Source organism: Thermobia domestica, chromosome 9 (assembly GCF_964235325.1).
Source record: "Thermobia domestica chromosome 9, izTheDome1.hap1.1, whole genome shotgun sequence".
NCBI lineage: Eukaryota > Metazoa > Arthropoda > Insecta > Zygentoma > Lepismatidae > Thermobia > Thermobia domestica.
The window spans coordinates 109987643-110012168 of record NC_137462.1 but is presented as its reverse complement, the minus strand read 5'-3'; the positions used below and the strand labels follow the sequence as shown (position 1 = coordinate 110012168).

Sequence of the window (24526 nt, the reverse complement as noted above, 5' to 3'; positions counted from 1 at the left end):
TGTATGCGATGTAGGTTATAGAAGATGAGTGATTTATGGTAGAAGATACGGTGTAATGAGAATGAAAGAAGAGAGAATCCCAAGAAAAGCCATCATCCAACGGGTATTGGGAGTCCTCGCATCAGAAGTTACTAAGCCACCGTGCCCTTGGTTGCATACTCTAAGGAACATCTTGTTAAATGTAAAGAGAACACAATATACATGTGATTACGCCAACCAATATTAACCTCTGGGGTTCACCTGTTCCAAGAAAACTGGGGCCTGAAATCCAGCTATTTTGGAAGTGAAAGAATGTGATGAGGAACGGCTTATATGAGGCTTGAAGGTTCATCTTGCATGACCATCTATGTACCGCATTCAAGTCCTAGTCTGGTTACTTTAATAGTAGGTCTCCGTCCTTCACAATGTTGGTGTTAAATTAGATCATAAAATATGCACACATAAAACTGAAAAAAATCAACAAAAATCAAAATATTTTACCTATAAATGTATTAAAATGCCATAATATACTATCAAAAATACCAAATATTGACTCCAGAAAAACAAAATGTATTTTACAACTAACAAAACTGTAAAACTATTAAAATGTATTGCAGAAAAAATAGTTGTTTTTTTACGTGTTGAATATTAACGAACAAGTAGTAGTGTGTCACGTGTATACCACGTAAAGGAATTTGATTTTTATGGCGTATTATTTTCTCAGTTAATATTGAAACCGGGAAGAGTAGTAGATTTATACCACTTCCGGTTTCAATAGAGAGGAAATAGTCGTCGGTCACTTAATTGTTTGCAGATAACTGCTTCTGGCTATCAATTACCCTTTCTATTGATGTATATCAAAACCGGAAGTTTACAGGCTTCGGTTTGAATTGATTGAGGTTTAAGAGAGTAGATGGTACTTGGTGTTATTTCCAATTGGTGGGTGTATGACGTAGGGGCGCACTTTTACAATCTGAGAAAAGCAGAGAGAAACACGATGAGCAAAGGAGGGGAAGGGATGAGGTAGAAGATGATAAACACACGTTGGCAGTATATGCGTAGTCATCGTCCACAAGTAATGTGCTTGGAAAACCATCAACCACCAGCTACGGTATATGTTGTTCTTGTTTGTCTGGCGTCATTTTTTTTTTAACTAAATAACGTCGGGTTACCAGCCTCCTCTTTCCTCTTTCCGTTTAGCTTCCTAAGAAAGGGAGTAACAAACTGTGACGTCACAGACAATTAAAGTGGAAATTTCTATCTTACAACTTCGCAAATGTCTTCCCTCGAAAACAAAAATAAGAGTTAGGTAATTTTGCTCATAGGTTGTATAACATGGATATTAGCCTCTCATGATTATTTATTTATTTTTGTAAGACTTAAATTTTCAAACTATTCCATTAAAAAAGAAAGTGAGTTTCGTTTCCAAATTATGGAAACTCAAAGTTGAAACTGAGCATGGTAGATCTAATACTTCCAGGTTATGATATTTAATATTTATATATATATATATATATATATATATATATATATATATATATATATATATCCCACGCTTATGCCTTTAGGGTAAAGGAGACGGATGATTAAATGAAAGTGAATATTTATAAAATTAATCCTTTCTGTGCTTTCCAACCGCGAATCCAACCGGGACCACATGGACCAAAATCTTTCAGTATAGTAAGGATTCCGATCAGAGATCGAACTTTATTCTTGAGACACGGGAAGTTATACCAACAAAAATGAAAGTTTTTTTTCCTTTCTTTCAGTTTTTGCTATATGAAGATTATAACTTAAACCGGAAGTATGAGTAGATTTCTACCACTCCCAATAATAATAGACGAATACATTTGGAGATGGAACATATTATTTCGGTACGGAATCTATATCAGAAACTACTACTCGATATTTATTAACGTTTTTGCTCCATATCGCGATCCCCAACATTGAAACTGGAAATAGTTAATTTCAACCAGTTCTGATTTGAGATGGAACCTATTCTTGGTACGCTGAATCGACTCCAAAAAACCGGTTCTCGATTAATCTTTTAGCGTTTTTGTACTGATATCTGTCAACAGACAGACAAACGGATATAGCCTTTTTATTAAACTTTCGATATTTATTCATAGCATTTAGAAGTCTAGAAGGCACAGCACTACATTAGATTCTATGTGCCAATTTCATGGGCGTCTCTGGCAGGGAGGGGGGACGAGGGGGACACATCCCCCCAATATTTTCAAGTACAAAATATTCAATATTTTATTCCAATTTAATTTATTTACTGACGCCAGAATAACATATAAATAATTATAGTTATATTTATTTGGAATATAACATTCAGGTTGTGAAACGATTATAACAGAGTTCTTGATATACCTCAGGGGGTCCGTGAAGGTAAGCAGAAAGATAACAAACGGAATCGAAGATAATAAACAGATTGGGCTAGTTAGTACGACTAAAATCACTTTCTTGGATTCTCCCCCAAATTTTACATGCCAGAGACAGGGCCGGATTTAAGGCGGAGGTGCAAAGGTGCACGTGCACCCCCCCTTCGTTGTAAATATACACTGCCTAAAGTGAGACGTTAGCAGTGAGTTTTGCAAAATCAATAGTTTTCTGAAGTCAGTTTTCTGAAGGTTGAAAGAAAAGAATTCATCGAGAGCAGACACTTAGCATTTCCAAAGGAATTCCTCATTCACATCACAAATGCCTAAAAGCATTAAAAAAAAAAAAAAAAAAAAAAAAAAAAAACTCAAATTTAATTCAAATGTACTGGTAGTTATTGGTGCACCCCCCCCTCAGAAAATCCTGAATCAGGCCTTGGCCAGAGACGCCAGTGGCCAATTTCATTGCTACGTTAAATTGTATGTGTCAAATTTCTCGCTACGTTAAACTGTGTTTGCTAAATTCGTTGCTACGTTAAACTTTATTAGCTAAATTCATCGCTACGTTAAATGAATTTGCCAAATTCATTGCTAAGTTAAACTGTATTTGTCAAATTCACTGTATTTGCCAGATTCATCGATACGTTAAATTGTATTTGCCAAATTCATTGCTACGTTAAACTGTATGTTCCAAATTCATCGTCACCAGCATTGATTGTCACCAAGAGAACTTACCAGTTTTTTATTGGTTGTGTTTCTCACACCAAAGAACGGAAACGTGTTAATTGAAGAACAGAAAGAAAGAAAAAGAAACTGAAGAAATGGTAGATATAAAAATAGCTGTGAAGCAGAAAAGAAGCCTTTCGAAGAGAATTGGGTATTTCTGATGTGTCGCGTGATTGCTAGGAGACAATCACATGCTTTCCACGGGATTCTGGAAGGTTACTTGGGAAGAAAATGGGCGTTGTCGCCATCCACAGAATGACGAGACAAGGTCAAGGGTTTTGTTCATATAGAGGGAGCCGCTAAGTAAATATCAAAGACGCCATTTAGTTAAAGAAGGGAATGGATATTCATTGAAACTACAACGTTGGCTGTTAGTTTTCAGTTAATTGATTAATGAAGAGTTAGATAATGGATGCATATTTTTCTCTTTCTACGTATTCCACACTTTGTGTACATTGATTAGTAACTATTATCTCATTAGCTCATCTCACGAGATTGAATATTTCTGTTTTTAATTACTGTTTCTCGAGGAGTTATTTAACCAAGAAGCAGTGTCACGTGTACATCATATAAATGAACTTGATTTAAGCCCTGAAAGTAACTGTATGGTATTAAATCAACCTGACGTTTAGGCACATTTAGGTTGCATACAACTTTAGGGGTAATGCACCTATAAAAACGCACTATAGGAATTAGGGATGGCCATTTCCGGAAAAAGAATTTTCCGGTTTCCGGAAATCACATTTCCCGTCTTCCGTTTTTCCGAAAAATTTTCCGTTTCCGTTTTTCCGGAAAATTTTCTGTTTCCGTTTTTCCGAAAAAATTTCCGTTTCCGTTTTTCCGAAAATTTTCCGTCTTCCGTTTTTCTGGAAAATTTTTCGTTTTCCGTTTTCAATTTTCCGGTTTCCGGAAAAAATATTTTCCGTCTTCCGTTTTTCTGGAAAATTTTTCGTTTTCCGTTTTCAATTTTCCGGTTTCCGGAAAAAATATTTTCCGTTTTCCGTTTTTCCGGAAAATGTGGCCATCCCTAATAGGAATACATACCAAACGAAAACCACTTGGCGTAACAGTCCTTTCTTGGGCTTAAGCAGCTCTAACACCGTCTGTTAGCGACCGCCTGAACGACGCTCAGCCTAGCGACGAACAAGTGATCAGCGAGCTGCGTAGCCCTGTCTTTAACAGGCGTATTGAGAGCTTTCTAGACTTAGTAGCCATCACGTCTTTTATTCACGTGACTTCCCAACTTGCCTCATGATGTCGGGTGGACGCCAAAAATTGGAAGAATCGAGCCCAGGACCACGTGAACGTGAGTCCAACGCTCTAACCACTAGAATATTGTGTCCCCGTATAGGAATGCATGGAGGACCATATCTTCGGATCAAGTGGATGAATCACCTCCGTCAACGAACTCGAGTCCTAAACTTTTGACCCTCAGCATCGTGACCAAAATTGATGGTTATGCATCAAGTAGTTCTTGACTTTTTTTTCTCTCCCGAACGGTCGAATGGACAGATAAACAGACTAAATATATAAAAGAATTACCAAACTCCTTAGAAAATGACATTATTAATTTAACATCTTACGCAGGGGCTGATTCAGAAGGGGGGAGGCCATCGGGGCGATCGCCCCCTGCAGAAGAGGAAACTTTCTTATTTTTTATATATAAATAAAACCCATTCCAAAGTTTGGAGCCCTTAAAAGTAGCAGTATGACAACCCACCGCCCTCCCCAGAAGTCTGTCCTGGATTCGCCCCTGGTCTTACGTGTATACCGTTTAGGCTGAAGGAGATGGTTGATTAATGAAAGTGAACTATCATGAAAGAACTACTATTCTAATGAGAATGTAAGAGGACGTGGGGAATCCCGAGAAAACCTAAGGACACGATATTGTCCACCACAAATTCCTATGGCCTGGAATCGAACCAATGACCTCTATTATCAGAGGGAAACGCTCAACTAATTTTTAAATATCCCTTTTCGGAATATCTGTCTCTATGGTCTTCTACTCAATCATTTTTCTACTTAATCCAATTCGACAGTGATATAAACACAGAAGCTACAAGAGTTAAAAATGAAAACCATACTTCTCAAAGGGACCCGTACTCCAATGAGAATTGTTTCACGATTGTCAGCCGAACACCTCAGACAGTTCGACTACTTCGCACCGGTACTGCCAATGAGCCACTATGACCCTGTTGTCAATGTTGTAGTCTCATGATGAAGGTGATCTGGGTTTGATTCCCCGTCCTCCTCACTGACTTAGTTGCTAGCGTGCAGCTTTGATGAACATGGACCCGGGTTGATTTTCCGGTGGGAGAACTTTGAAATTGTGAATGCATTATGATGGTTCATATTCTACCTTTAACTGTCGGATCCAGGATATGATCAAGGGAGGTGCTAAACCATAATTTGCAGCTTTATCCAGTGTAAAAGCAGGATTGAAGCTCATTTTATCCAGTGTATACCTGAGCGTCAAGGGAGGCTATAGCCGCTATAGCTCTCCCCCTTGGATACGTCACTGCTCAGATGTATATTTGGTTTCATTAAATTTTAGAACCTTGTCTCGCATATAGTGCGTTTACTCAACAGAAGTGCAGTTCTGCAAATTTCTTGCAAGTTCTCATGCTGATTTTTACAACGGCGTACCTTCCTCACTAAATCCCTCTTTTGACCGCATTTGCGGGATTGCAACATCATAATACTCCTGTGTCTCTTCTTTCTTCCCAATACTATGGTTAATATGAAACAGATGTAGGCAATGTAAGAACAAGAATGCACAGAGAATTGAGCTTGGGAACAGGGGATTGAGCACTGACTTAAAGGACAGCATTTGGAACTGTAATAGCTAAGAGTCCACCTAAAGTTTACAAGTGACTGTCAATTGTTTGTAATAAAGGTTCTGGTTGGCCATTTACTTACCAGGGGTGTTTTCCGCAAGATCCTTCGGACGATGACTTATTTATGGCACGAGTCACCCACATGTAGAAGAGGCATTCTTTATATACGAACTGTACTTCGCTTGAAGAAGCGAAACTATACCATTGATATCAGGAGTCTTGAAACAAACGAATTTCTCCCTACTTACGAGGGTGGGCTGATAAGTTCTTGGCCCGACCCAGAAGGACTTGAGCTGCAGGCATGAAAGTGTGAAGCTATTCAACATAGTCCCCTCGAAGGTCAACACACTTGGCACTTCGATGCTGCAACTTCTCCAACCCCCCCCCCCAAAAAAAAAAAAAGATTTCTCAAGGTCTGCAAAAAAAAAAAAAAAACTGTTCTGCGGCTGTTATCACCTCTCCATCACTGTGAAATTTCTGTCCTTTCAGTGCTGTTTTGAGTTTTGGAAACAGATAATAATCAGAAAGGGCAAGATCTGGCGAGTAAGGTGGGTGGTCAAAGCACTGAAACCCTAGGTCCCTCAGAAAATCCATTGTTCTGCCAGCCTTGTGGACGGGAGCATTGTCCTGCAAGAACAAGACACCTCGTGTCAACTTTCCCCGGCGCTTTTCTTTAATAGTGTCCTTTACCGTAACCAGCAGACTGCAGTAATACTCTGCAGTTATGGTTTGGCTCTTTGGAAGGTAGTCTGAGAGCAAAACCCATCCTTACCCCCAGAATATTGAGGCAACCACCTTCTCTGCGGACTTTTGTGCTTTGAATTTTTTGGGGCCTGGAGATCCTAGTGGCGCCACTCGCATGACTGCTGTTTGGTTTCCGGATCAAAGTAATGCAACCACGTTTCATCCTGGGTAACAAGCCGATTCAAAAAATCGTCCTTGGAGTTCGCAAAATGCTGTAAAATCACCTGCGATGATCTCACACGTTCGCGTTTCTGATCCGCGTTCAAACATTTCGGAATCCATTTCGCAGAAAGCTTGCGCATGTCCAACTGATCATGGATTATTGACCCAACACGTTCTTTGGATATGTGCACTTTGTCAGCTATCTCCTGAAGCGAAATCCGTCTGTTGCTCAAAATCAGGTCATGATTCTGGTCCACTTTTTCCGGAGTTGACATTGACATTGGCCTGCCACGTCTGTCACCATCTTCTGTTGAAAATTCATCACGCTTGAAGTTCGCACACCATTTTTTCACAGTGGAGTATGAAGGGCACTGCCCACCCAATGTGTCTAGCATGCAACCATGGATTTCCTTGGGCGACTTCTGTTGCAGGAAGAAGAACTTCATTACACCTCGCAACTCCTCTTCGGTGAATTTGACATCTGGCTCCGCCATGGTTCATTCAATTACTTGTAAAATAAAAACAGTTCATGGTAGAATCGTGAAATTTGGTACTTAAACATATAAAAGATCAACATTTTACATGACACCAATTACATCTGGGTAGTACATTCGGAAGGGGGTCGAGCCGAGAACTTATCAGCCAACCCTCGTACGTGTTTTTCTTCTTAATTGATTTATATTCTATTTATAAAATATCAACATATTAATGTGTTTCCTTTATTCCTAATAGCAATCAGCGACGCTAATAAATGCTATATCCTGCATGCTTGATGCCAATAGATATCGCTACCGTACAAGCAATTTGCCGATTTAAAACTATTGTGAAGATTTAATTGCAACTTATAAACTTTATTGTTTCAAGTAAATTATTTTAAAACAAGACAAAGGCCGTAACCATATATAAATTTGAGTATTAATATTTGTGTAACTACATGTTGATTAATGGGCTAATTCAATAAATACATAAATAAATAAATTAGTTAGATGTAAACAAGTAGACCTTTAACCTATAGTGCACAGCTGGCCGAAGGCTCGGATATAACAACTAGTTGAGATAAAATACGAGCAGTAAAGAGATATTTTGAAATGTAGGGGATCAGATACCTGTGTGCGCTGACTATGTATACTGTTAGGAGACGATATAGGATCTGCACAAGAAAAGCGCTGAGTGAGTGTAAGAAGATCTGTCTGGAAGTGAAATCTGGTAAGATAGTATATAATCTAATGGGAAACATTTGTTTCTTTCGTCATGATTCTATATTTATCAAATTATAACTTACTGTGAAGTAAGAAACTTGCATACCCCCACAATAACCGTTCCTCCTGCTGTCTAACTCTTCGAACTACCATAAGAATAATTCATTCTAATATCACTTATAAAATAGTTGTGATAGTATGCATATTCTTAACCAGTAAATTTCGTTCTTTAAAAAAATATTTGTATTGTAGTAATATTTTTCTCTTCCCAACTTTCTTATAGTAATTCCTATTCTCTTCGTTCGTCGAAGCTAAATTTTTTACATGATTCTCCATTGGAAAGGATTTTAAGTCTCCTTTCATCCGTTTTCCGTAGAATATCTATTTAGAATACATATTCGTAGATATGAACATCTAGACTGGAATCTTTTAATCCCTGAAAGGAGCTTCAGCTAGAGATCTTAAAGATGAAATGTGTATAGTCAAAGACAAAATTTTTTTCCCGTTTGGTAAAATTTATTTTGGGAATAACGGTTGTATGGTTCGAACGAAAAGAAAATTACATTCTTTTTAATTTACTGAAAACTGTACTCAAATTGTCTTTTCCATTCTTTTAGCATACGCGCTTTTGGCGTGGGAGACCCGGGTTCGATTCCCGGCGGGAGCTCATGTGGTTCGGATTCCACGTTAATCAGTAGGTCCACGACTCATATAGCCTCGCTGCTGAAAGGGACATTAAACTCAAAATCAACTCAACTCAACTCTTTTCCATTCTGAAGGTATTCACGAAATTAATTTCATTAAATGGAAAGAACTTTTGTCGCTGACTGTAAAAAAAAAAAAATGTGGACTTGATCCCCTTGTGCATTGAACGTCCCAAATGAAGGACGAAAATCTCTGAGAAAGCACACGCAACGATTACTCTTGTTCTTACATGTTTGAAGAGAATTCAAAGATACGTGGTGGAAAATTTGTAAGTGTACATTGACAGTGGTTCCAAACTTTACAGACAATCTGTATTAGATGAAATAAAATGATGGTCTTTTTATATTATAACATTTAAGAAACGTTAGTACAGGAACATGAAGTTGAAAGGTACAAAAATTAATATGTGAATTCTGCAAAATTCTAAAATTTCAATTTTTACTTATACATCCTACTCTAACATTGACATGTGGGATACAAGTACACGTACACAAAGACTGGTATTCTTTCGCTATGTCATAAAAGCAATGTCATAAGAGACATAGAAGGAATCGTAAAACAGGAGAGCTATGCAATTTGTAAGTACAGTATAAGAAGGCATGTAATCTACTTTTCATTTCAATGCAATCAAAACTGCGTTTTTTGCATAGCTTTTGGTTTTCAATAAGAGTAATTATACGAGGTATGTCCTTTTGACTTTGTGATGGAATTTCCTTTCAAGTTCTTTTCTGGAACGATAACGGACGTCTGAGGAGTAACCCGGGAAGTTACTTTATCTATTAAATATTCTGAGTGGAAATCATCTGGGGTACAAGAAATTTTGTATTATACGAATATAGAAGATATATCGTAATATGTGGGACGCACTTATAACAGGGCGGATATTAATTGTGAAAGTAGGTCTTGTTACTAGTCTAGTGGCTAGCATGTGTACCGTTTGTGCTTGTGGTCCCGAGTTTGATTCCCAGTGGGAGAAGGTTACAAAGTTTGAATGCATTACATTGGTTCGGGTTCCACCTAAAACTTTAAGTCCACATCTTATATGGCCTCGTTACTGAAAAGTTATGGTGAAATTCAACAAACACTGGCTAAAGTAAGCAAAAAAAAAAAAAAAGTCTTAATAAACACATCGCCGGAAATGTTGACTACATAATAGGAGTTAAGGTTATAGAAAGATCCAAAAAGTAAATAATAATAATAATAATAATAATAATAATAATAATAATAATAATAATAATAATAATAATAATAATAATAATAATAATAATAATAATAATAATAATAATAATAATAATAATATGCTCAATCATAATTCACATACTTTCACCCTTATGTGCTCTCTGTAGCGAAGTGGCTAACTCGCTTACTCTCTCTGTGTATTATCCTGGATTCGATTCTAGTACGGTTATTACTTTATTTACAGTGGCCCGGATTCCAACTTTATTCGTTATACCTAGATATGCCGAAAAGAGATCTTCAATTCCCAATCAATCCAATTATTAAAGCAAATTCAAATATATTAGAATACGTCTTAAAAATTGGTAATAGCCACATGCTAAGGGAATGTCTCTTTGTAGTCAAATGGATATCACGTGCGGGCCTTTAAATAATTCCCAGTTGGATACTTACCTCGGTTACAAACCTGTGCAGTGTTTGAGATCCCATTTTAAACAGCAGGTTCCGTCCCGTATAACCTAGATGCTGAAAAAGAACGTTATACTCCAATGAATCAAATTAAATCAAATCACATAGAGAGGATCAACATTTTTGAAGTATGATTCTGGATATTAATTCCCATTATCATTCCTTTATTGCCCTTCTACTACTTTATATTTATGACGTGTCTACACGATTTATGTTTATGTTGTACAGTATATCAATACGAATTTTTGAAACCTACCTTCTTCTGTCTTTGTTTTGTAAGATGCTTGGAGCTTTATTTTTCTTCGTGTTTTTGTAAGTACTTGTTAGTAAATATTTGCTCTGAAGGGTGCGCTCCACCTATACATTCCTCATAAAGTTCGAAATCCCTCCCCGCTGATCTAGTGGTAAGCACGTGTGCCTTTGGTGCACATGATCCCAGGTTCGATTCCCGGCTGGAGAACACAATAGTTAATTTCACAGTCGTTCACTTATATTAATCATTTCTCTCCTTTGGAGTAGATTGAATAATCGTGAGACGGTAAAATAATTTACTAAATAAAGATCGAAAACTTTCATGTAAACTATGACTGTAAATTGTAACATTGAAAGTTTTAGTAAATTTACAGCGAGTTATTGGCAAATAGTATGCTACCATTAATTTCCAATTCAATGTAACACGAGAAGTAGGTTGATATTACGAGTAAATAACGAAGATTAGTATTAAAGTAATAATCGAATCATATCTTAATATTTATGTTACCTATATAAATGCTGTCGTATCAATGTGTTTTCCACCGATTCGTTGTAAGTTTACTGTAAAATGTTTACATATATATATATTCTAGTAAAACTATAATTTCATGCTTTGTTCTCTTCACCCTCCTCTTCTTTGAAAATTATTCCTATAAGAGGGATGAAAAACATATGATGTTTTTCAATATGGTTGATTGCATTATACTGTGTTTGTAAGAAATTACTAACAATACTACATCAGGTAATAAATATCTTCATGTATGTCACTTTTAATGTAATTGAGGGCAAAAACAATTAATGTCAATTTAATTACCTTTATATACACCTGAGATTTACGTATATGACAATATTTCTTTCTGACAATAAGTGTAAATCTTTTTGACATTTTGACACCTTTTTCACTATACTTTCCAACATTATGAAAGAGCCCAACCTTTATAACGTATAATGTTTCAGTTGTTTCATAAAATTTATAATGTCCGGAAAACAAATACAAATTGAAACGTTTGTGTATATATGAATTCTACTGGTATAGGGATTCTTACACCTGGGTTTTCCAGTACAGTTTGAGCGCATGGGATTATTTGAAAGGAAGGAGCATGATTTGTTTTTATTGAAAAGGATACAATCAAACTCGAGAATGATAAATTTAGGGGAAGAAATGTATATGTGGTGGGCAGATGGTAAATTTTAAGAAAGAATATGGAATTTGGGAGAAAAAAGTAAATTTGGAGGGCTGAATGATAAATTTGCTGAGGAGAATGGTTAATTTAGGGAACAGAATGGTTAATTTGGAGGGAAGAATGATAATTTTGAAGAGGAGAATGGTTAATGTGGGAGAAGAATTGTAAATTTGGAGAGGAGAATTGTTAATTTGGAGGAAGAATGGTAAATTTGGGAGAAGAATAGTTAATTTGGGGGAAGCATGGTAAATTTGGAGAGGAGAATGGTTAATGTGGGAGAAGAATGGTAAATTTCTGAAGGAGAATTGTTAATTTGGGGGAAGAATGGTACATTTGGGGAGGATAGTGGTTAATTTGAGGGAAGAATAGTAATTTTGGAGAGGAGAATGGTTAATGTGGGAGAAAAATGGTAAATTTCGGAAGGAGAATTGTTAATTTGTGGGAAGAATGGTAAATTTGGGAGGAAAATGGTTAATTTGGGGGAAGAATGGTAAATTTGGAGGGAATAGTAAATTTGGGAAGAGATTGATAATTCTTTGGGGCGGCGAAGGATGTTTTTTTGCGGGGAAGGGGGGTTGCGCTCTATCTTTTGAAAGGATGGACTTCTCTGTGTACTGGTATATTCTATCTAACGTCCCTCCTTTCGCAAATGCGGCAGGAATACAGCTTATACTTGGATTACTTATGTTTGATGTAGAGTTATAGATTGAATACAAACATACTTAGACAAAATTATATAAAGTTTTATTCAGTGCTGCTCGTAAAGCTTTTTTGTGAACAAAACACTAGTTCCGAAAAGTAGGAGCCATAATAATTCTAGTCGTATTTGATACATAGACCTTACATCAGCAAGATTTCCAGTCTTCGTAGCCTGAATCCCCTTGTGATATTAATAATGCTGAATACCTGGGCCATCATTGTTTGCTTTAGTCAATTGATTTATATAAGAAATTACTTTTTACTCTTTTCCTTTAAATGAACTGGAAGTTTACTGTTTTTTCTTCAACTTTATCTAAAGGGAAAACTACATTTTGTATAATGTAAATAATTTTAACGTTTAATTAGCTGAACCTGCGCTTTATAACGCATCATTTGTTAACATGAGCATGAACCTCCTTCCCACTTCCTTGCCACATCTGTACATATCCTTTTAAAGAAGGAACGGTGGACTCACAAAGGGAATGATTTCTATAAACACACATATAAACGTAGCATTTTAGTATATAGATGTTGGGATCAGCTTGTGGCAAACTCTAAGTGATACTCGTAGATGATGTCGAATGAAAATATTTTTTCTTATAAATCCATGTCCAAGTGTCTTTTTGGGCAGGCTCTATAGGCCTTTGAAGCTGCCAACATGCAATAGGTTTTGCCATTCAGATTGAAACAAAGAGCCTGCATTGTCCGTCAACCCGCTATGCGTAGTTCTTCTACTGGTTGCCTAACACAAGAATATCAACCTTGGCAACACCCTAGCGATAATGTTAAAATCTTATGGGTTCAAAAACGACCTCTAAAACATTGAATAGAAAAATATTGGAACATTTTTCGAATTTTGAATGAGGACTGGAGAAATCTACACACATTCTGAAATTAGCGAAAACGTCATATTTGTACAATTTGTGATTTCTGATGTGAGATCTCATTGTCGAAAGGTATTATCCACAAACATAGAAATGTAGCACTTTAAATTACATAGTTAAATATTAACTCATAATTTAAGTAATATTAAATTGATGTATAACGCAACTGACTTTGAAAAAGTAAAGAAAATTTAACTAAACTTTAAGAAAAATGCCGTAAAATCTCATTTGTGAAAATTTCTGCTCAGGTTCAAAGAAAACAGAAAAAAGAAAACAATTTCCCATATAAATCAATGGGTTAAAAGAAATAAAGATGGCATAGATAGTTTATATCGTTAAAAAGTCAAATACTGATTAGTTACTTTACCATAACGAGAAAGACTTATTAAACTGTTTCTTCTAGAGTAATGCACGTATTATTATAACCTGAGATAACAATAACAATAATAATAATAATAATAATAATAATAATAATAATAATAATAATAATAATAATAATAATAATAAACTGGTTAGAGCAATATATAAGAAGAAATGGATAGAATGAAGGAAAAAGATTACTATTGACTGATAACTTTATTTTAAGTTAAAGAGGTTAGCTGAAGAACGTGTTGCAATGATGGGAAATGTGTGGTTCGTAAAGTTGCCACAAATGCAATTTAATTACACTTTTCTTATTATAGGCTATTAATCATCATCAAAGGTTTTCTGCCATTGTTAGCAGGTCACTTACTGCAACTGAGAAGCTTCCATGCTCCAGGGTCTTCCGCTAACCTCTTCGCCTTTACATACGATTTTTCTGTTTCGATATCGTCCATTAATTGTAGTCTTCTTCGCCCCTTCCATCTCTTTCCTGCCACTATATCCTGTAGCACGTCTCTCATGGAACAGTTCCTTCTTAGCCATCTCTCTCTCATTCTTTTTCCGCTCGACCCAGCTAATTCCCTCCATTCTTCTCCATACCTACATTTCGAAAGCTTCCAGTCATTTTCCATCATAGGCCATTGATAATATAACATAAATGCAACAAGTAAGCTACATTGAAGAATAAATACATCATATTGCTCGATGGCGGATCTTGAAGGAAGTCACATTGCTAAAAATTAATTTTTATCGCTTCTATCTAAGATAATATCTATAACGTCCTTATTCACTCACACAACAATTAGGATATTAAATTTATCTTCTTAGCTTGTAGTACCGATAAAACTTTAAATTTTAGTGATCTAAATTCCCTCAAGAGCCGCCACTGACTCAGAGTTCGAGTCCCAGTTGGAATATTAAAGATACACCTGGTTTAAACAACACTTTAAACCGTAAATCCTACTTCGTATTGTCTCAGTGTTACAAAGAGACGTTAACTTCCATAAGATCAACAAATTAATTACACTATCAATGACAAACAGAGGCGTATATTTATCGGGCCAGGATGGGGAAATTGTATCTTCCTCAGAGTTTGAAATACATGGAAATCTACTTCAGTCATTAATTAAACTTCAAGTGCCTAAGAAGTAAAAGTCAAATACAAGACACATATTTATAGATAATCTTGCATTTCCCTCCCTACACAAAATCTAAAATGACGCCCCTGAGCAAACATATATAAAAATAAAATCAGAAGCCGAAAAAAATCCGTATATATTAAATGAAAACCAACCATTCCTCACATACCATAAATCTAACCTAATTGTGTAGGTAGAGAAAAACCCCAGTGTTAAAAATATTGAGGTCAATCTGCATGTATACTATGATATTTATGTAAGCTACACATTATGTTGTTGTTATTATTACTACATGATTGTATCAAGACCGTTTTCAGTAATTTTGTTACGTGACGAGAAGTATTATGATGCCCATTTACTCACTTCTCTCACTATCCAAGCCAATATATGTGTATAAACAGAATAGCGTTATACAGTACATGTTCTGAATATAACCTTCTTACTTGTTGCTGCTCGTGACGTCAGAAAAGGTTGAAATGAATTCATTTCCCAGGTTTTAACTTAATTCTTGTGCACAGGCAACAAAATTGTTACACACTATATTTTTTCCTCCCCTTTTTACATCAGATCATTTAACTCGTGATCGCAATTATTTTGCATACGATTGATTCTCGCTGTATTTTCACAATACTAATTTCCTTTTTTTCTTTCTTTCTTTTTTATTTTTAGAATAAAAATAAAACTGAAGGACAGGAAAACGCTGAATACATTCAAGGTGACAGCTGTTACATAACACTCCTGCATTGGTTGTTGGTTGAGTACTGGCTCTTGTGTATATAGGTATTATTATATACACCTTACTCCGTCAGGAAATGGTACGTACATGCATGGCAATAAACAAGGAAACGAGGCGGGTAGGCAGTCATGCCATACTCTTGAGCTGAGCTCGTGATGATGTAAGCAGCGCTCATAGAAGAAGAGGAAGAAAAAAATGTTCACAGTCAACGGTTGCTGTAGTGCGAAAGAGAAAGGAAAACCACACAGCAAGGCCAGGGGATATCAGCTGAATGTTACAATTATGTTTGCCCAAGTGAAAACGTCAGCAACTATCAGTGTTGCCAAGTCACTTAATATCTCTGTTTCTTTTAAACGAATACTTCATTTATTATTTTGTTTATTTGGCAAATCAATTCTTATTGTAAAGTATAAAGTTTATTACGCTTTAGATTGATATTCTTTTTCAAGCAAGAAATCGAGTCGTGTAAGATGGGTGGTACTCCCCCATGGGGAATATGCGTGCCGTTTATATACAGGGTGGCCCAAAAGTAGGTATACAGTACCGTACTGATCAGCTTATTGTATTTTATATAATTTCTTAGTTATTCATCAAGTAGACTTAGTCTCTTTATGATTTGTTCTTAATGTGTTTTTACTTACATCTTAAGCTCGGAAGAGCCGAAGCAAATAAACCCATAAACTAAAATGTTATACTTGATCAATGCAGGGCTGTATACCTACTTTTGGGCCACCCTGTACAATTCTAGTTAAGAAACCTGTTTGAAACCAAAGTTTGGGGAGACGAAGAAGGATATGAGAAAATAATATACAGATTGACTTAAGAAAGAGAATATTAATTATTCTGACTATTTCAACTTGACAGAATAAATAGTCCCGAAAACAAATTTTTTGATTCCGCAGCGATAAATTTTCTATTTCTGCAGCTATAACGTGAGTTTAATAATTCTTCTTAAATATGAAATGTGGTTGAAGAGATTAGAAAGTATAGAACAGAGGTTTCCAACTTTGTTTAATCGGTCCTCCCTTCGAAAACCCTGCATATTGCATATGTCCCTCCTTCCCGCTAGTCGGTCATACGAGCTTATTGTCTGATGCCTTGAGCAATTTCAGAAGCAACATATAATAATAATAATAATAATAATAATAATAATAATAATAATAATAATAATAATAATAATAATAATAATAATAATAATAATAATAATAATAATAATAATAATAATAACTCATGTGTCATAACACTGTTCATTCAGGTTCTTATCCTTAGCCACGGGAAGTTGAGAGCAACTGGGGATGAACTTAGCTTTCGTGTGCACGAACATCCCAGGTACCGTCTGCACCTTTAATATAGTCTGGGCTGATTGTGTTCGCTTAAGATCTACACAATCACCAAGGAGCGTAGGCGTATTCAGAAAGAACAGACTGAATAAAGAATGGGTTTATATCAGGTTCCAGTTGAGCTAGAGTTGTAGAAGAAATGTCTTTAGGAATTCATTCACCTTTCGGAGCCTCCTCGCCTTAGCATATGTTCCAGAGCAGGTTGTGTATATTAATGGTACGAGTGTGAATTCATCTCTCTTTCTCTCTCTCTCTTTTTTGACACTATGCAAAAAGTAAAACTAAAAAAGTGAGAATAAAAAATACATCAATATACAGTACCGTATGCTACTGTGATGTTCAACCAACGTTGTATATTTATTTATTTCTGGAATTTAAATGTATGTTGATTCATACATTTTGTAATGCTTTTCGTTAAAACCAAAATGTAATGTTTTCCTACCTTCAATATAATCTACATAAATATAATACTAGTCGGTGGCAGAACCTTGAAAGTTACACGCATTACGGTGGCTCTTGTTCCACCTTAAACTGTAGGTTCATGTCTTATGTAGCCTCGGCACTCCAACTAACCAACTCGACATTTCCTTTAAATATTGAAACTTTGAAAGGCGGATAAATAAAATAAAACAAATAAAACATAAAATAAAATAAAAAATAAACGAAGTTGAACTTAAAAAGGGATCTAAATACATTCAAAATTGAGGATTGTTAATATCTCAAGAATTTATTCTGTAGGCTATGTAATAGGAACAGCAAGGAATGAAAGCAATGGTACGTTAATAAATATTTCGAGAAAATTCAGGGACATAGTTTGTCTAAAAGACTCATATGATCAAAATCAAACCATTCATGAACAAAAAAGTTACCACTCTTACAACCATAACTAACTAATTCAATGGCCTGTGGATTCCGAAGGTTCAATGCCGAAGGTTTACAAAAGCTCTCCACTGACTTCTATTCTGTCCTTAGCTAACTGGATCCAGTTTCTACTTTGTATTCCTATTTCTGCGAGTTCCATCTTCCCATCTGCGCCTAGGTTTTCCTAATGATGCTTTTCCGATTGAAGTTGCAGTTAAAATTTTGAAACCGTTCTTACATTATTTCACTCTTGCTGCATGAACTGCCCACTTGAGCCTCCTAAACTTGGTGATCCTAATAATGTCTGGTAAACGGTATAAATTATGCGATTCCTTGTTACGGAAGTTTCGCTTGAGTCAGAATATTCGCCGCTGTATTTTATTCTCAAATACTTTCAGTCTGCGTTCTTCCCTCAGAGTAAGCGAACATGATTCGTAATCATACAGCACACAGAAGAAAATCAAGTCTAAGTAAATTAGTGAAGAGAATTATTAATACTTTTCTGACCAGAGTATAGTATATTTACTTATTAAAATTAAAATAAGACGTAACAGCTTCAATAACTTAACGCTATCTTCATCAGACATAAACTTCTGATGAAGATAACGTTAAGTTATTGAAACTGTTACGTCTTTTTTTAATTTTAATAAATAAATATATACTCTGGTTAGAAAAGTATTAATTATTTGAGTAATAGTTGCAGAGCCAATATAGATGAAGTTAAAAGTAGTGAATATATCTTGTACAACTTTATTTATTGATGCCATACGTTGTCAATATCAATGTGTGCACGAGCTGCATTAACTGAAATGTCATTACATAGGAAGCAATACTACTACTACTACTACTACTACTACTACTAGTACTAGTACTACTACTACTACTACTACTACTACTACTACTACTACTACTACTACTACTACTACTACTACTACTACTACTAATAATAATAATAATAATAATAATAATAATAATAATAATAATAATAATAGTAATAGTAATGATAATAATAATAAACAATAATGTTCACATGTTCAAAGCAAGGTGTTCCGTGTATGAAACTCATAACCTCAAATTAGTGCTTACATCTCTTAAAACTTTGGTTATTAATGTTACACACTGGAGGTACTAGTGGGATAATAAGCTGCAGTAAACAAAAACTTAAATGATCAATATATATCATTCAGGAATAGCTAAAAGGTTAGGTTAGGTTAACGACTTCCTTAAACCCCTGTAAAAATATTTACATACTCTCTGGTGCCTATGATATCCTTCATACATTAAACATATGCTTCTGTTATCATTTTCAAAAAAAAAAAAAAAAAAAAAAAAGCAACAAACACAGTAAACTTTCACAGGAGAAGAGGCACTACGAATGTGATGTCACAATGGAAGTGTCAGAGTCTACTTCTATTATGTGGACTCCTGTTGTCTTACTACGAAGCTTTATGGGACTCTTTGCAGTACTACGCACACCAGCATAAAAATTGTCGTACCCTTCTGGAATAAAAGCAGTTAGTTTTTGTAAATCTGCTAGTTTCGCTGTTTGAATGGGCCTCCTACCGTTATACAAGTGGGGTAGCTCTTTGTAAATCACATTTCCTATATTTACTACTATAGGTACCCACTACTACCTATATTTTATACTTATCTATATACGGTACAAACTGTATCGCTGCTTGTACTAAATTGAAAAAATAAAATTAAAAGACGTTTTGTGGGTCATGGGTTTCATGCATGGAAATTTCTTCATTAAAGATGTCCAGAATATTTGACATCTCTGTTTCTGTTATATTATTGCACATGCAACATTAACTATTTGAGGGATGTTGTGTTAAAGGTGTAGAAGTCCAGGGGTACCATCATCTCCATTTTCAAAATTTTGTGGGTTATGGGTTTCATGTATGGTGCCACAGAATTGACAATCAGAATTTCACTGTCGGGGATAATTCTCCAGTAATTTGAACATATGGATCAACACATTTCCAGCAAATATAGTGAATTTGTATAAATAGTTGGCAACATTACTTTCGAATTTTTGAGTTTTTCAAATGTTGGCATTAACTTCCTGTTCAGATAGTGAAGAAAGTTTAACTCAATGTCACAGTGAGAAAACATTGATTTCTATGAACATAAATTGATTTATTACAATTCTTTGGAGATACAAAGCGAGTGTAAATATACAAGGTGGTTGTAAATTGAATACCTATTTTTTAAATTTAGATTATCCTAGAAACTAGCATCAGCTCTAGCTAGCCTGTAACACCGTTTATTAATGTGAGGTTTACCATTTATGATTTCAGAAGTTGACCCAGTGAAAACCGCGAAATGGTTGCTGTATACATCGTAGGAGACAGAGCTTAGATTGCCGCCAGGTATGAAGTTTGAAGCTCGGTGGTGCAAGTGCAGAGATGATGGAGGAAAGAGCGACGTACGAATGCAGAGCTTAACCTTAAGACAATTAAAAAAAAAAACTATCAGCAAATGTAACGGTGGAAAAAGTGCAATCAAGACCAAAGGTAACCGCCTGGTGTGGAATGACGTCTACCACTAATAGATTAATTGGTCCATATGTGTTACAAAAATCAGGAACGGTGAACGATACTTGGAAATGCTTCGAACATATGTATGGCCGGTGATTCAGGAATGAAAAAATGGTAGGGAATTGCTGTTTATACAAGATGGAGTTCCAATTACAGTTAGAATATGATTTGATGACAAATTCCCTGGTAGATGGATTGGCCACCGGAGACCGACACAATGGCCTGCACGCAATCCCGATCTAACCCCATGCGACTTCTTCCTTTAGAGTTGGGTTAGGAACAAGTATACAAAATAAAACCAAGGGATATTAACAATCTTGAACAAAACATTCCTGAAGGGTTTGTAATGTTCCAGTTGAGATGCTAAGATGAGCCGTGGATTCTGTTCCTAAAAAATTCCAGAAGTATGTGGAAAATGCGGGATCATACGTTGAAATGTAACTTAATAACCAAATGATACACCTTAATAATGTATTTAATGGAAATAAAACTATGATAAGTTGTATACTTTTGGAAATATTGATTGTTACAAATAGGTACTAACTTTAAAACCACCCTGTATATATCCATAGTATCTCAATGAATTCTTTTTTCCGTGTTGACATTCAGTATGTAAGTAAGTAGTGTCAAGAGAAAAGTTTAAAAATGTGCAAAGGGAAAAATATCTAATATCTCGTGAAGCTTGCAACTTCACCTGTAACTGGTCCTAATTAACAGTTTTTTTTTTAAAAACACAAATTTTCTTTGTATCAGACCGAAAAGTAAACATGGTGTATTTGTAAGTTCTCAGATTCGACGACTTCAACAAGATTAAAGGTTTGAAGTAGATCTAACAAACGAAGAAAAGCGAGTATGGATATGTTGCAGTAGAAGCAACACAAAACTTTCTTGAAAGTAGAACAGACGTCAAATACAAGAAATCTGTGAGTCAGGGATTCAAAATTTACCAAGATTTATGATGCAACGTGTCCTTGAAAGTAATGTATCCTTAAGGATTCATGCAACATGTCCTTCGAGATTCATGCAAGTGTCCTCAGGGATTCAAATCTGAACTTTTTCCCAGAAAGTTGCAGTAATGTATCGGACAATTATGGGGAGATATTTCGTAAAGATATAGCTACCAAGGAAAAACGGTATGGAGGGAAATTTATCCCCAAATGAAGCTGGACAATAATTTGGGAAAAGAAGGACACTCAGTACGAAAGGACGAAATAAGATATTCTATTCAAATTTTGTCTATTCTTTGTAAATATTCCTTTGTAAATATTCTTTGTAGAATACTGTATTTGCTAGAAACCGAATAATATATGAATACTGTGTCAGCTGTTACTCTTTAAATATTATAGGCTTTCTTCTTGAATTTCAGTCAGTACTTCTACCATTATGTGAACACAATCTATAGAACTAAACATGAAAATATCCAAATAAATTAAGCATCTGATTGTTTTTTAACTACCCTGATGAAGAAAAAATAAAGATATTTATCTATTTTTTTTAAATTCAGCTCTCAAATGTCTATAAGAATCACACTTTTCTCCAGAATAATAAAAAAAATCTTTTCTCTTAATTATTTTTGGTTGAACGGTGTAATTAGTTACGATCATTTAATGTGAATCAAGGAATTATTTAAAGAAGAATCAATGGGAAATTTTCAAGATTAGATTTATTAATGCAATTTCTACTATAACATGGATTATTATTACAAGTTAAAGCATTTGTAATATTAGAAATTATGTGTAAACAAACATGAAAGATCATATCTCCTCTATTTGGATCTCTTGAAATATGGCACAAAGATGAGAATATATATATATATATATATATATATATATATATATATATATATATATATATATATATATATATATATACAATGAACAAAGCTTTTATTCAGTAAGACATTTCTCAAGGCGATGAAAAACGGTATTTTATAACAATTCAAATCAGTGACTCGGATAAACTTCCAAACTTTATTATATGCAATTTTATTAATATCATATAAGTGATATAAGTCATTGGAATAAACGTCCGCACCTAAAATATAAGAAGCTTCGATTAAGATACTGAAGAACAAGAATAAGAAAAGGAGTATTTGCACTAGAAGTGAAGGTAGTTAGTTGTATTTTATATGATGGATAAATGAAATACATATTTAAAAGCTCATTATAAAAAGCAATGAATGAAATTTATGAGAAATGCAAATATTATTCCTATTTTACACTAAGTTGGTGAATTTAATTAACTTGGAACTAACGGTTAATAATGAACCGTCAAGGGTAAATTATCAAGGGCAATCGATGCATTAACCGACAGCTAGGTCAACTGCATTTTATTATAGAGAGAAAAGCGTATAATTGCGCTATATAAATAACTTTTACAACTTTGATATATATATAAAAAAAGAAATATTTTAATAGCTAATATGTAATTTTAATGCTTATTTGTTGCTTTGTTTGGTACGGGAATACTGTGTGAGACAAGCAGATACTAATTCACAAAATTACCAACGCTTTTCTCAAACAATGTTCATTTGAACCACTTCCCTTGACGGATGAAAATATATGAAACGTCCCACGATTATGCACTGAGGCTAAGATACACAGACGGTAATAGTGAAATGGGTGATACTAGAATGAGAAAAATGAGAGAAAAAGGAAGAACTCTGAGAAAGCCTACCCACACAATGTTTGTCCGTCACAAAGCCCACTCAGCGAAAGCTGGAGTAGAACCAGGGGCTCTCTTGATGGGTTAATTAATTTCATTACGGGCCAGTTTGTATGTACAGAGTTGAGGTTGCAGTTTTCAGTAATAGATACCTAAAACAGAATGCAACAAATGTATTAATTTGTTTATTTTTATTTTATTTTATTTTATTTTATTTATTTATTTATTTTTAACAAATAACATATCTTTACAGTGCCAAGGTTGTAGGAGATTTGGATCTACTTCTTAATGTCGTATCCTAACTTTACAGGGAATCAAAACAGTCTCCTGTGCAAAAGCTAACCGTTTAGATATGAACTAGATCTCGGATTTCCCCATTGGTCTAGCGCGGCGAACGTGGTTCCGAGCTCAATGTCAATTGGGAGATCCTTGAATGATTCGGATTTCACCTTAAATTATAGAGCCACATTTCATATGCTCTCAGTACTGAAAAGGGATCATAAACTTCTAGAAACATACAAACGAGAAACCTCTAAATTACTATGGACTGCCAACGAATTACATAGAAATCTTAATATCATAGAAACGTTAATTATATAGAAACCTTATGTAGTTTTGGATCCTGTTCAAAATGTGTCCTTCGTTTTCATTTCGAACTACTATAACACATGTCGTACATAATGTCTTAACTAAGTAGGCACACTTTAAAAGATCTTTAAAAGAAACTAATGCCTAAACTTTAAAAGAATACTCATAGTTTTGAATAATATAATAAGGGTCAAAAACGATCGCCTCCTAACCTCATCTATGTAAAAAGTATATAGTTTTTACTTGCACTGATTTCTGATTAAATTCTTACTATAACAACTCGATAGTATCTATCTTTCTGTTTTGGGCTCGTATGCCAATACAGTCAATTATTTCAAAGCAGTTCCAATACCAATGAAATTCCTTGGTAGATTGGATAGCTTCCATTATTTTTTTCTGTGAGATGCAGCAAAATAGGTAGAAGACAGAAAATTATCTGGTATTAATCTAAGGGAACAAGGATAAGGATCCTGCAAATGGTTATAAATAACGGCTCTGAGAAAAGAAGTTTCACGAACATATTCATCCCAAACGAACATATTCCCCATTCCATTGTTCAGAGGAATGTGGAATCTCGTAATTAAGAAACAAAGTTACAACACAAAAATATATATGATCAGAAATTCAAACACAGAAAAATGTGAGTTTTTTCTCGTAGATTCCTGAAACACGATATCCTAGGACTTTTCTCTTGTTTCCTTGGTCTGAAATTAGTGACAATCTCTCTTCTACCTGTTTTGCTACATTTCACTGAGAACAATGAAACCACAAGTGAGAAAAATTGAAGCATTTCAGTCTAGCGAAAGAAGTAACATAGGTGAACTAATTAACCATTTGTATTTTCCTCGTGATTAATCACTTAATGCTGGCTCTAGGGAGAAATTACAATTATA

At 34.9% G+C, this 24526-nt stretch overlaps 1 long non-coding RNA gene across 2 annotated transcripts in view; it reads right to left on the bottom strand.

The window, feature by feature from the left end:
• The window catches only part of LOC145694930 (uncharacterized), a 230717-nt gene that overhangs the window by 101844 nt on the left and 104347 nt on the right, over nt 1–24526 (bottom strand). For both annotated transcript variants that reach the window (XR_014133071.1, XR_014133070.1), the window contains exons 2-3: nt 14133–14362; nt 10366–10437 (exon numbers count right to left, since the gene is read on the bottom strand). This is a non-coding gene — a long non-coding RNA (uncharacterized LOC145694930). The remainder of the gene's footprint in view (nt 1–10365; nt 10438–14132; nt 14363–24526) is intronic.